General features: G+C 41.1%; 1 protein-coding gene across 4 annotated transcripts in view; it reads right to left on the bottom strand.

Annotated features, from left to right (window-relative positions):
• Nucleotides 1-13457, bottom strand: part of rptor (regulatory associated protein of MTOR, complex 1) — a 209975-nt gene that overhangs the window by 101182 nt on the left and 95336 nt on the right. The window lies entirely within an intron of this gene.

Genomic DNA, 13457 nt, shown 5'->3' with positions numbered 1-13457 from the left:
ACTTTGTGATAAATAAATAACAAACAAAAAAATCAGCTGCTTCTCCACGGAGTCTCTTGTCCTACTGGTGGACAGTAGCGGCAGTCCTTACTCTGCTCTGACCAGTAAGGTCAAGGTCCTTACGGCCCTGTGAATGTCCTTCTGACAGATGATTAACCATAATGCAGGACGGCACCACGCTGGCGAAATATCACCAAAAGCACCTCAACTGGCAGCTACAGTACAGCAATGGAGGAGTGATGATTTGAGCTTCTTTTGCAGGCACAGATCCTAAACGCCTCTGTATACCAGAGCATACCAAAGTAGTTCCTGTGTGTGGCTTTATCCAACACCCAAAGCTTAGGCAAAACTGAGTCATGCAACAGGACAATGATTCTAAGCACAGGAACAAATCTCCAACTGAATTATTAACAAAGAAGAAAAGTCAGTCATACAAAAATAATTTTCTGTATGACTATAAACGACCCTAATTAATCACTTCATGGTTAATGCAACTTTTTAAATAAAAGAAGGCTTTTAGGAGAATGTGACACAAAATGATGCAATCCATGCTGAAAGCCAATAATGTGGAAAAAAAGAAAGTGATGCATCAGTTCATCGAGTTAAAAATGACGTGAAAATGTGAAATAGCTCCGTCTGTGAGAACCACACAAGCTGATAAATTCAGCTTGTTCAAGAAAAAGAAGAATTGATTTATTCCTACTTACAGGAAAAATGTTACCAGGTAAAAACAGATTACATGCTACTTGTTGCTTTTTACACAGCTCCCATTCAGCATGTCGATCCACCTGTGATTAGTTATTGATTCTGTTTTTCTCCACCAATGTTTGAAGCCAAGCCACATGCTTGAAAGTGAACTTGCCAAAATTGACAGAAGTCGTGCATACATTATGAAATTGTATCCCGACTATGATGGAAGTTTTGGCACTTGAATTCGAAGGTTTTTTCCTGCTGCTGGAGAATAATGAGATCCCACATGGCGGTACTGTGACTTCCTGCTTCTTTAAAGAACAGCAAAGATCCTAAGTGTCACTGACATCCATGAAAAAACAAGTGTAAGAATGTAACCAGGAAAGCTTGTTCTAGAAAGTCTTTTGGACTCATGATATGTACATAAAAGCTTTGCTGTTTATGGTGAGCACAGGTATATTTGTTTTCCTCCGTATAATACATTTTAAGATCGCCCTGCTCACACCTACTATTGAATTTCATTTGAGCCGCAGATTAAATATTTTGTTTGTTTTTGTCTTCACTGGTTGCAAAAGGGAATCTGTGAATCCCCGGACGTAAACAGAGATGATTAAGTAAAAATGAATTTCAGGCAAAAACAGACAGACCAAAGTAAACAGAGCACAGATATAGCAGGAGGTTGCATCAGGGAGTGTGCGTTTCCACTCTGCAGGGTGATGGATGGGAGACGGGGTAGAGGGGAGATTGTACGGGAAAGAGAAGAAGATGGGAGGGGAGGAAGAGAGAACTTGGTGGCATTTGATCATGTCAATATCTATAATAAGTCTGATCCACATTCTTGCTCTATTTGGTTGTGATTGCAAATGATCAAAAACAGACTGACATTCTGGGCACCCACTGCGATCAAAAGAAAGTAATTCTGCCAGTGCTTAACATTGCAGCACATGAAGCTCAGTTTCAAACGGTTTCCCTCTCCTGTGTTTACATTTGCTCAAACCAAACCTATGAATGCGGCACAGAACATGTTTACTGTTTAGTAACGAGACATTAAGGAATTAAAAGTCAACAATAATAATGGATAGAAGTTCAATATAACACTGTTAAAAGACACAAACCATCAGGAAAAACGAATATCAATCAGCAAGCAGGGGACTCAAAATGTGCGATGTCATTAACCAAGAAGGGTACTCGCAGAGCACATTCCTCACATACTGTTGGCAAAGGATTAATATCAAAGCTGAAGTGTTTCCCATTAATTTAGATCTTCTTTTTTGACAAATAAATAAAAGATTGGTCGCAAGCCCAACTCCACTTTCATGGACTGTAGCTAGCGATGGTAAACCTTTTTGTCTTCTGCAGCCTCAGTCAGTCAAACGGTTGCAGCAAGTGAACAAGTTCTCCACCTGCTGCAGGAACCACCAGTTTGTACCAGAATAAGGACTATAGCTGTTATCTGTGTTGGAATCATTGTGACCACAAGATGACACACTGACATCCTGGCCATTAGGTGACTAGCAGTGACTGGAGTCTTCTGGAAGAAAGACTTGCCATTTGGCAGCCATCAGAAAAACAGAACATGAACAATGTAACTGGTCCACCAGCTCGCAACTCATTACGATTCACAGGTTATTGCAGGGGTCGGCAACCTTTCTGATGATGAGTGCCATCTAAAATTTCCTCAGAAGTCAGTGTGCCATATGATTGCATTAGCAATAAATTTAATAACGCTCTATATTAACAGTTACACACTATATAGAACCACTTTATAGGATTATATTTGTTCGCAGATGTTGGCAGCTATCAGCGAATAGTTATCAGCGAATAGTTATCAGCTAGACACAGGTCTCCGAGTGTCCAGCATTCAGAGGCTACCTGAGGACTCATGTGAGAGAAAATCTGCTCACACAGACATGTCGAGCCAAATACTGTCAATAAGGCCTCTGCAATGTTCTGAAGACGGTTAAACTTGTCAGGTAGTGATGTCCAGCAGCTCCATGAACACGCACAGCTGTGGATTCCAGCTGCGTTCGTAGTTCTGCCAACTTTGACCCCCACAGAGTCTAGCTTTTCAGTTCAATCAACTGCATTTCGATGTCGCATTAACTCAGCCAGTTAATGCGAGACAAATCCAGCTGCTCAATAAAGCTTTCTGGTTTGATCAGAAAAGAAAACATTGGTCCATACACCTGAAAGTCCTGAAAACACATTGTGAATTCTGTCTCGAGTACGGATGTATCCGAGTACTCCTGCGGTGCTGATGCTGTGCGGAGCAGACAGCTCCTGAAACATTTGAAGTGTTGGGATGTGGAAATTTCAACATCGCTTGAAAAAACTGACAGCTAACAACATCCATCTCACCGATAGGCTAAGGTATTTTTTAGCCAATTACAAGTTGAATCTGGTAGTTGGGGTTGATAGCTAAGATACCGTCATGTGCAACGCTGGCCTGGCCATTTATTTTTTAATGCACCTTCACAAATTAATTCACTGCATTTCGTGCCATCAGTTAACCCTTCGCCTGCCAGCTGCGGCACACGTGCCCAGGGTTGCCGACCCCTGGGTTATTGTAATGTGTAAAGCACAGAAACCAGAGCCACTCTCTGTTGGGTTTGTATCTTCTCCCAGTGTCTGGGTGGGTTCTCTCCCACAGTCCAAAGGCAGGTATGCACGTTTGGTTAACTGGAAATTCTAAACTGGCAGTAGGCGTAAATGGTTGTCTGCTGCCCTTTGACAGCTGGGATTGACACTAGTCCCACCTTCTGTAATTTGGCATATCTCACTGACTACTTGACAGCCAGTTTTCAGTGAACAATAGATGGATCAACTGATGGTCCAAATGCTTCTCTCAGGTCTGGTGTCAGATTTCTAGTGGGGTTTTTTCCTTTCAGACACAGTTCATTTTTCATAGTTTCAATTAAAGACATGAGGACAAATTTATGTGTTTCTGTAACACCCTACAAGTAACAAACATTCAATTTAAAACTGATTCATGATTGTAGAAACAATACTGGTTCATCCCGAGAGTTAAGTGCCTTTTTGAAGCTTTAATGATTCATAGGTCAGGGTTACGTAGCTTAACACACCAAAACTTTCCTTTGAAAATAGTCGACCACAAGGACTGGACGGAAAATGAGTGAAATAGCAGCCAATGTCCAAAGAATAACATTGACCCTTCAGAAATTCTGGAGAACTTAAAACAAAATAAAAGTCAAATACAAAAGAATTTGGGTGACTCAAGACTTTCACACAGGACTGTATGTCAAACGTTTATCACCAAAGTCAGAAGAACAAATGATTTTGTCCTTTCGAAAGAATGAATGTCTGTGCAGAGGTTCAGGACCACCTATCCAATAATAGTTATTTAAAAATGTTTTTCAGTCATCACATCAAAATATTTATCTCTTCCATCCCCAAAGCCACAGTGTTCACTGGCTAAACAGCTCATCACAAAGAACAACATGAGTTAACATACAGAAGACCCAACTTTGTGAATAAGTCTCAGGGAAAAAAAATCTACTAAAATGTGTAGAAGAAGATTCTGTACCTTTATTCAAAACCAATTCATAGTTGAAAAAAGCTCCGAGATACAGATCAAACCTTTTTGTTGTCACCACTCTTCAAAGCGGCTGCTGAACTTTGGACTGCACCTAAACTGCAGCCAGTGAAATACATGCTCCTGAAGAAGACAAGCAGGTAAGTTTACTGAAGTACAGAAGGCCAGCAGGGCAGAGATGAAGAGGAAATTGGGGGATTATTACTTACAGAGAGCAAGGCAGCCAAACTTTAATTGGGTTGGTGAATAAGTGAGCGTGTGGGCACGGAGCAGAGAGGGTAGGAGTGGGCATGTACATATTAGATTCTGAGGAGGAAAATGAAGCGCTGCTTGTGTGAAGAAACTACAACGCTGCTCCGAGGGTAGGCGGGTGGTGGAGGAGGAGTGGGACGAGGAGAATGACTCCTGCTGTCTTCCACAGCTCATTACTCCTTCAACCAACTTGCACGTTTCAAGTCAGCAACTTTATCATTCATGTGCTTGAAGGGTTACTGCATGATCTCAAACTTAGATTAGGTTTGAGCTCACGCAGTAACCCTGCTAGGACATGAATGAAATTATTATGCATGAATTTCCATGCCATACTGTGGTAGCCAGTGGCTTCACAGTGTAGTGGTTAACACATTCGCCTTAACACCAAAGATCCCCACCAGGAGCTATAGAAGTGGAAGCTGGTCCCCAAGCTGGTCCCCAGCTTCAGTAAGTGAGAGAGTTGCATCAGAAAGATCTTCCTGATATCCGAAATAAGGAAGCATTCAAAAGTAAAGCAAAGCACACCATATTATGGCAGCCAGCATTAGTATTATCATTAAAATGTATGCTGACACCCTAATGAGGAAAAAATAAGTAAAGCAGTGCTGACCTGGGAAAATGTAACCTGGGTTATTTTCTGCAGACACACACTAAACATTTCATATGAAAGTAAACAGTTGTCAATGCTAGCAGAGACAAACTAATGTTCTAAAAGAGGACGCCCTTTCACACATTCAATGAAACCATGTTTATTGCTTCTAATAAACACAACACACGAAGCGAGAAGCTCTCGCTGCAGTGGTCGGTTGCTTTGACACAAACACAAACAACAGCAACCCTCACATACATGAATTATTGCCCTACAGCGTTTACCAAAGGTCAGCAATTTCATTGTGGAGGTACAATTTACAGATGTTCCCTAAATGCCTCACATGCAGGTAGAGATTTCTAGATTTAGTAGCGAGTAACCAGAAGCATAAAACGATTATATGCTTGAACTGTGGCTCTTGAAAGTTTGTTTCTTGCTCCTTTTTATCTCCCACTCAACCCCTTTTCAGTCACCAAGGCTTTGTGTGAGTTGGATCATTAATACTTCATCCAAATATCTCTGGCCCGAGTCCTGAGGCACAATGTTTACTGATTAATTGGCATCTTGCACGAGCAGTTTGGGAAATCTCTGGGATGTTTGGGGCTTTATGACTGGGTCAAAACTGAAAGAAATAGTTGAACACAGCTGCTGTTTCTCTGTTAGAACCGCCTGATTGACCATTTTTGTTGTGTTTACTTCCACCTGTTTCTTGTTTGTTTGGTTTTTAATTTTTGATATCAGAGTTATGTTGTCATATATTATAGTACAATCAGGTAAAGATGCTTTGGGAAGATAATCTTCAAAAATATTACTTTCAGATTTAATTCAAAACAAACAAACAGTTTCCTTTTCTCATTAGTTAATGTGAACGTTCAGATCTATAGTTGAGGGGTGAGTTAGTGTTTGGTCGCTGTGGTAGCTGAAATATTTAGGTTTGAGAGCTGCCAAAGCAGGAGGCCATTGTTAGCCTGAAACAACCAACAGACCTTTCAGAGCCATGCGGTAAAGTTTAGGAGTGACAAACACAGCAATGAGACACGTTTGTTAAAAGGAGGGCTGCACTGACGAGCTCAGAAACACCAAAAGGCCTCAAATACCACAGAAAATGATCGCAGATCTCTTTCATTGGTGAAGATAAACCGCTTCACAAAACGCTAAGTCAATAACACATCAAGTGTACGGTTTCATCATCAAACTCTACAATCAGAAAAATACCTCAAGATTCAAAACACTGAAGAACAGAAAATATTAGTTTTGTAATTCTGGAGCAAATCAGTTGATGTGATTGTGACCTTAAAACATCCTGTACCATCAGTCAAACAATGGTGGCAGAGTGACAGCATGACTATGTACAGCCTGGCTGCCAATGGAAATGTGTGTCTGGGGTTTTATAAATGATGTGACTGCTGACAGAAGCGGCAGGATGGAGGCTGAAGTGTAAAGTGCAACACTCCCTCTCATTCAGTCAAATGCTGCAAAACTGATAGACGGCGCTTCACAGTACAGATGGGTAACGACTTTAAACACACAAAGAGCCTGATAAGGCACAGAAATGAAACGCTCTTCCGTGCAATGCACTTAAACGAGTCGGTCACCTGAGGTTAGCTGAGCTGAGCGTGCACGTATAAATATCAAATGAAATGCTTATGTTTATGCTACTGCCTAAAATACAGAGGCAAGCAGAGGAAAGGGTATTACAGTCATCTAAAAGCTCAATTACAAATTAAAATATTGCCGTTTAAAATGTTGAAACATCATTCTGGTTAGGTAATTAATAGTTCAACTGATAATTAAACTAATAAACACTGAAATGAGATGAGCAAACCCTCTGTGAAAGAAATAACTGACCCTAAATTGGCTTGCAGACAAAAATTTAAATTAAATAAAACAAACAAACAAAAAACGATGCTATGTCTGGCCTGGGGCAATGCAAAGTAACCTCCCTCAGCAACGCTTTGCAGTTTGGGGTTCCTGTTTTCTGCAGAGTTATTGATTCCAAGTGCTGCTTGCTCTGACAAATACAACTTAGATGATCCATTATTTTATTTTATAGTTTTAGTTTCACTGAACGTGTGAAACTTATGACATCTAAAAGTGGGAAACCAGGGTGTGAATTATGCATGCCTTAATGTAATGCACTCACATTTGAATAACTTCTTTCTAGTGTTGACCACTCAAAGTGCTTTAGACCTCGAGGTTAACCATACATTTATGTAGCACTTTATTGTATTCACCAGAGAAAACCCGCGCGGGCACAAGGAGAGCATGTGAACTCGACACTGAGCGGGCCCTGCCGGGGCTCAAACCAGGAATCTTCTGCCTGTGTAGCAATAATGCTAATCACTGCACCACTGTGGCTCACAGCTTACATCTGCATACTACATGCAGTGCTTCATGTCCACTGTAATCCCGACTCCACAAGATTAGATCTGCTGAGAGGTTTTGTGAATGTTCAGCAATTTCAGTCCTAGAACAGCAAATCTACCTCGAGTTTCAATGGCGGTGTGTTCAGTGTTAAAAGGGGCACTAGTTTGTTTTAACTGGCTTGTTATAATACAGAGGTTTCCTGCATACAGCCACACTGACCTCAGCTTCAGAAAAAACTTCACGTTCTTCCCTCTAATATTACAAATCTCCATTTGGTAACACTTTATCATAAAGTCACACTATTGTGAATTTTAACAAGTTTCCCTTTTAGTGGAGCAGCGCAGACAGACTGTAGCGATGATGTCACATGGAGACAGACCCTGGAACGACTCCAACAGTGAATAATGGAACAGCAGCGATGGTGATTTTAATGTGGCAGCAGCACGTTTTCTGACTCACAGCTTCACGTCTGACATTCAGATGAACTAATCTGGATATATAGTAATCAGCAGATGTCACCAAATGCTATGTGGACAGACTTGCGCATGTTTGAAGAAACTGATGCAAAAATAATGGGATATAAGAAAAACTGTATAAAACTAAATTAAAATAGAAAAAAAAATGTCTGATAGTTATAAAATGGAAATAATAGCGTTACTCATCACTACTTAAGCAAAACCCAGCTGAAAAAAAAAAAAAATAGAAACTTTCCAGAATCTCCCAAACCAAGAAATCAGCATAAACATCAACAGAATAACAACATAAAAACTACTGTAAATATATACAAAAGACAGAATCTCCGTTTCTACATGTCTGAACAAACGGACTGTTACCAACCTGGCGTTTACTGACGCCAAACAAAACATCAGATCTAGGCAAATCTAGAAAACTTCATAAATACTGATCTTGGACAGTTATCATTAAGAGAGTTGCTCATTTACAACAGTAAACACAGCCTGGTCCAGCCTTCACAGGTATAAAGTTACCGTTCACCTCCCAATTAGCCCCTACCCAATCCTGACCATACCCCTACCCTTTTTAAAAAGGGCCAAACAGAGCATTTGGTGCGTATCAGTTAGATTGATTATTTTCTGTGTTCTGTGGTTTCCAAAACGAGGGAGAACAATTTCATAAAACCAAAAATTACATATTCTGATTACTTAGAGCAGGGGTGTCGAACTCCAGGCCTCGAGGACCTCCTCAACATGCCTTGAGGTTCTCCAGAGGCCTGGTAATGAGCTAATCATTTGATTCAGGTGTGTTGACCCAGGGTGAGATCTAAAACCTGCAGGACACCGGCCCTCGAGGCCTGGAGTTCAACACCGTTGGCTGAGAGTTAGGGATAGAGTTATACTCTGATGACTTAGACTTCAGAGGGTTAAATACATGTCACACAGTAAGTTACAAGTGTATCATGTATTCAGACACTGACACAAAATTAGCTGTTACACCTAGGAATGGGTCTGGGCACCTTCCTTTGGAGGTTTGTTGGGCATATTCGGCTGAGAGAACTCAGTGAAAGGATTATAAATCTCATCTAGTCTCCCTCAGGGGGAACTGAAAAACTTCCCTATGGAGAAAAGTATGTGGAATACCCTGCTTAGCCTGGTACTGTGAGACATGACTCCAAATAAGTAAAAGAAAATGGATGGACAGGATTAAGGCATGTGCAATGAATCTGCGACTTTCAGGGACCCTGTGGGTCCTGGACAGTTGGCCTCTTTGCCAGGCTGGTACTGTGGACTTGGTCAAAGAAAAAAGATAACTGTGCTCATATAAAGAAAGATGAAAATGCTGGTCGGGGCCGCAGTAGCAGGTTATGTAGGTAATTCTTTCTTTTTTTTCACCAAAAATATGAAATGCTTTCAGTCAACAACTAGGAATAGGCTGAGCTATCAACCTTTGCTATGGCAGTATTTATGAAGGGGTTTCTGAGGTAAACCTGCTGCTCCCTTCAAGTCCACAGAGGTCCCTGGAAACTAGTATGCAAAGGCATATGCGGCGTTATGTAACCGCTTCCTCTGTAGTTCAATCCACATCAACAGAGAAGAGGGGAAGATGAATGTGTCAACATTTTTACAAGTAATTTACATCTCCCTTATTAAAGCCAAGACTCCAGAATAAGAGCACAGCAGTGCATGTTCATGTGCAAGTTTAATTTTCCCCATTTCGCCTATAGAAGCTGGAAATGGAAGGCGCAGCCACATTTGTACTGAATGAACATAATGCGGCTGTGCTCCGCGTGTCTGTGTCAGGGGAACTCCTGCTGAGTGAAAGGAATCCGAGAAGCGGTCACGTGAACCCTCGCTGCTGCATTTCCATTAAAATCTCATCTGTGTTCGTGCTGGGGACGTTGCACACACCGTTTACAGCAAGCGCACGAAAAATAATGAACCTCTACACGAGAAGACTTGGGCTGAGAAGCAAGCAGGAAACGTGCAGCCATTAACGCCAACATTAACGCCCATCTGTATTATATGCAAGGGTTCCATTATCGCTCACATACATGAAAAACAGAAGCTCACAGACCAGGTTAGTGTGGACTGAATTACATCTGCATCAGAGAGATTGTTCTGCCTAAATCATCCTTTTCTTCATAAGTGGCCACATGTGGCTATAAAAGAGATTACAGTTGTGCTACTTAAAGGCTTTATTGTGCACAGTGGTAATGCTAATGTTAATATAAGGATCTTGAACATCATGATGTTCAGAGGATAATGTTACTTTGGTTTGCATCTTAGAATATTTGGACCACAAAGTTCAGAAGGGATTTATTTATTCTGAAGCAAACAAACATACAAACACTGACACATGTTCAGTGAAATCTAGTTTGGAACTACTAAATGTGGATTCAATTATATTACACTGGTAAAGACCTTGATAAACTATCAGTAAGGCCGGGGCTTGTTGCTCCCGTTCGTCAACACCAAGTGGGGTAAATTAAGCTCGTTGTGCCTAACAGAGGACTAAAACCAATCCATTGGTCTGTGACAGCTTTCTGCATCTGGAGACTGTCAGCCCCTCAAATCCAACACCCAAATATTCTTCTTTCCAATCTCCACTAATCCTTTGTTTCACTTTTATCCTGTCCCTGATTGGACTGATGTCCCAGTGACTTCTCCACCAACGAGTATCTCACCTGCTTCAAAAAGCAGTCCAGCCCTGACTGATTTAAAGTGTCTCTTGGTTTCCGTCATGGATGGATGGATAGTTTGTGCTTTGTTGTTCTGATCCTTTAATTCTGTGCAAACCTAAGAAGGCTCATCGTAACTAAAGAGAATTAAAACATTTATTTTTAGACGTGCTACTTACAGGTGTATCTGTTTAGAGAGAAATGGTGCAGGTGACTGGAAGAGTGGGTCATATTTTGACAAAGATGATGGGAAGCTGCTAATAACCGACGTAAGTGTCGTATTTATTTTTAGTATACGGGTCTAGTTTAGTATTCTTTAAAAATGGAGATGCTGAAATTTCTCCACAATCTTTACAATAGTTGCAGTTATATTTCCATCTGGACCTTAGCGTGTTGATCGACTGAGAGACCCCATTAGGCTGACTGACACCGCTGACCCCTGAGCCTGTCTTCTAGCACCGTTTTTTAAAACCGATAAGCATTCTGAGCTCTTATTTAATCCCGTGGTTCTTTTTCTCACCCCCCCTCCGTGTCCCTGTTGCCTCCCTCTTCATTTTCAGATGCACATCTCTTCCATTCCTCTCCACCCACCGCAGCAGCAGGGAAGTCCCTTGAAGATGGTGCTCCATCAGTAATGATTTTCTGCACAGCTGAGCAATGAAAGGTACACATGCACTCAGTCTGCCTGGCTCTCCCTGCCTGGCTCTCTCGCTCTGTGTAAACCCCATCATCCATCCCTCAATGCATCTCATTAAAGTTTTAAAGCGAAGGTAAGCCGGCACATCAGTGAATTCTTCCATCCGCCTGCTCTAACCCTGCGAAACTCCATCCCACCCCTTCCTCATTTTCTCCCCGTTTCTTACTCTGGGGCTGTGTGAAATTAAAGAGAAGGCAGCCGGGCATCTCTTTATTTAGAAAATAATAAGCAAACAGGCGAGACAGCACCTAACTGAAGATGGAGCATGAAGAGTGACGGCACTGAGGAAGGGAGGCTGAAGCCCCTTTGAAGCAAGTCAGTTAAGTCTGAGGAGGAGGCTGATGGAGATGTAAGCCATGTTCAATCTGGAAGTTTTCAGTCAAATTGGTATTCTCTACCAAAGTTGGCAGGGGGGGCGGTGAACACCAACCATATACCATGTGTGGAATTACTAACGTGTCTGCAAGTTGTGTCCAGACAACAAGACACTATGTGGCTTTAACTACTGCTGAATATCAGCCAAGTGGCCATTAAGGAATAATGGTAATTTCAAAAATAAAGCTTAACAGTAGCAATGACCACTTAAAGCTGGTTACAATTTCCAACTTTACAGCAGAAAGAAACATGTTTGCAGTCTGGTACAAAAACAATGTTGGTCTTCACAGCTCATCTTTTCCCAGCAGCAGATCCTTTTCTTCGGCAAAGCATCTTTGGTGAGTTGGAGCTCTCACTCGTGATTTTAGATACAGTGTAGTTCAGACCATCCAAGAAGTTTGTGCTCTTGGATGGTAATGCATTTGTACAGTCTATGGACACAGCTTGCTAACCTTGGCTCATAACTCAGCACTCCATTCTCTGGCCAACATGTTCACTTCTGACTCCAGAAAATTAAGATGGCAACAGGCAGAAGGCTGAAGTGGACCATTCGATATATCGCTCTTTGGTTTCTAGGCATAACAGTGGATATGCCCGTCTTTTTGTATAAAGTCTCCCATAATATAATGTCAGTCGAAATGAATCTCAGTTTGAAGCTCCTACGTCACCTCGGTCTCGAGTTATTGCATTCACAAATTTAGGTGTCACACCGCCCACCCATCTGTCCGGTGGGTTGATATAACACATGGATGACAAAACTGGAAACAGAAACTCAAAGCCACTCAAAACTGCCACTTTCAGCCAACAGTCCCTGTCAGCTGAAAGCGACTGTATCTACCTGGTGAACACCGCAGAGATCGATCAATACACACAATCCAAGAGCTCAAACAGTGACTTTTCTTTCTTGACTTTTGCCAACAGACTCTACATACTCATGAACAGAATGTGTTTATAGAGATTAATATAAAAAAGTTATTAGAAAACCCATAAAGTAAAGCTGCACTATATTGTTTATGAACTTATTAGGAAAAATGCATCATTATGAGTTTGCAATAGGACCCATTTTAATACACAGAAAAACCGAACACTACAAATTGATGATGATTGTATCGTTTCATGCATCTTTTATAGCAGTACAAATGAAATTAAAATATATTGATGTCATTATCGGGTGAATCTGCATTTTGCAATTTTTTTTCCATGTTCAAATAAAGACTGAGTGAATGAATAACTTTAAATTTTCTCTTTCTGATGTTCATGTAAGATTTATGTTAAATGAGCTTATCAAATTCCACTGAGCTAAGTAAGGAAATTTCATATATAGCACATACATAATACATGACCAAATTTCCCCTGGTTCATTACCAACCAACAAGTTAGATTCATTAATACAAGCCAGTGAAGGTTGACCTGAGTCTTTAACAGAAAAGATCAGTCCCAACTTTCCCCTGCAGGCCACAGCATCCATTTTTGAAGGCAGAGGGCATTAAAGAACATCTCTGTCAATATTATCCAGCAGCCTTTCAGCAACTTGTTCTCCAAAAGGAGACGTTGGTAAGGGATATCAATATTAATGGCATAATACTGAGACCTCATTATGCTGAAGGTCACGGCTAGATGTGGATTTAGAGAAAGATGAACGAAACTCTTCAACATTTATGGCAGAGAAGAAACATTTATCTAGCTGTAGGACACCTCCTGCAGGCAGCCTGCCATTCTCACTTATACACTTAAAAAAAAAAGTTTCACATTCCCAGTTGAAAATTTGTTAAATCATCCCTGTGACTTCTAGTGTGTGCAA

The sequence above is a fragment of the Maylandia zebra genome, linkage group LG6 (genome assembly GCF_041146795.1).
Source record: "Maylandia zebra isolate NMK-2024a linkage group LG6, Mzebra_GT3a, whole genome shotgun sequence".
NCBI lineage: Eukaryota > Metazoa > Chordata > Actinopteri > Cichliformes > Cichlidae > Maylandia > Maylandia zebra.
This window is presented reverse-complemented; position numbering and strand designations above follow the sequence as displayed.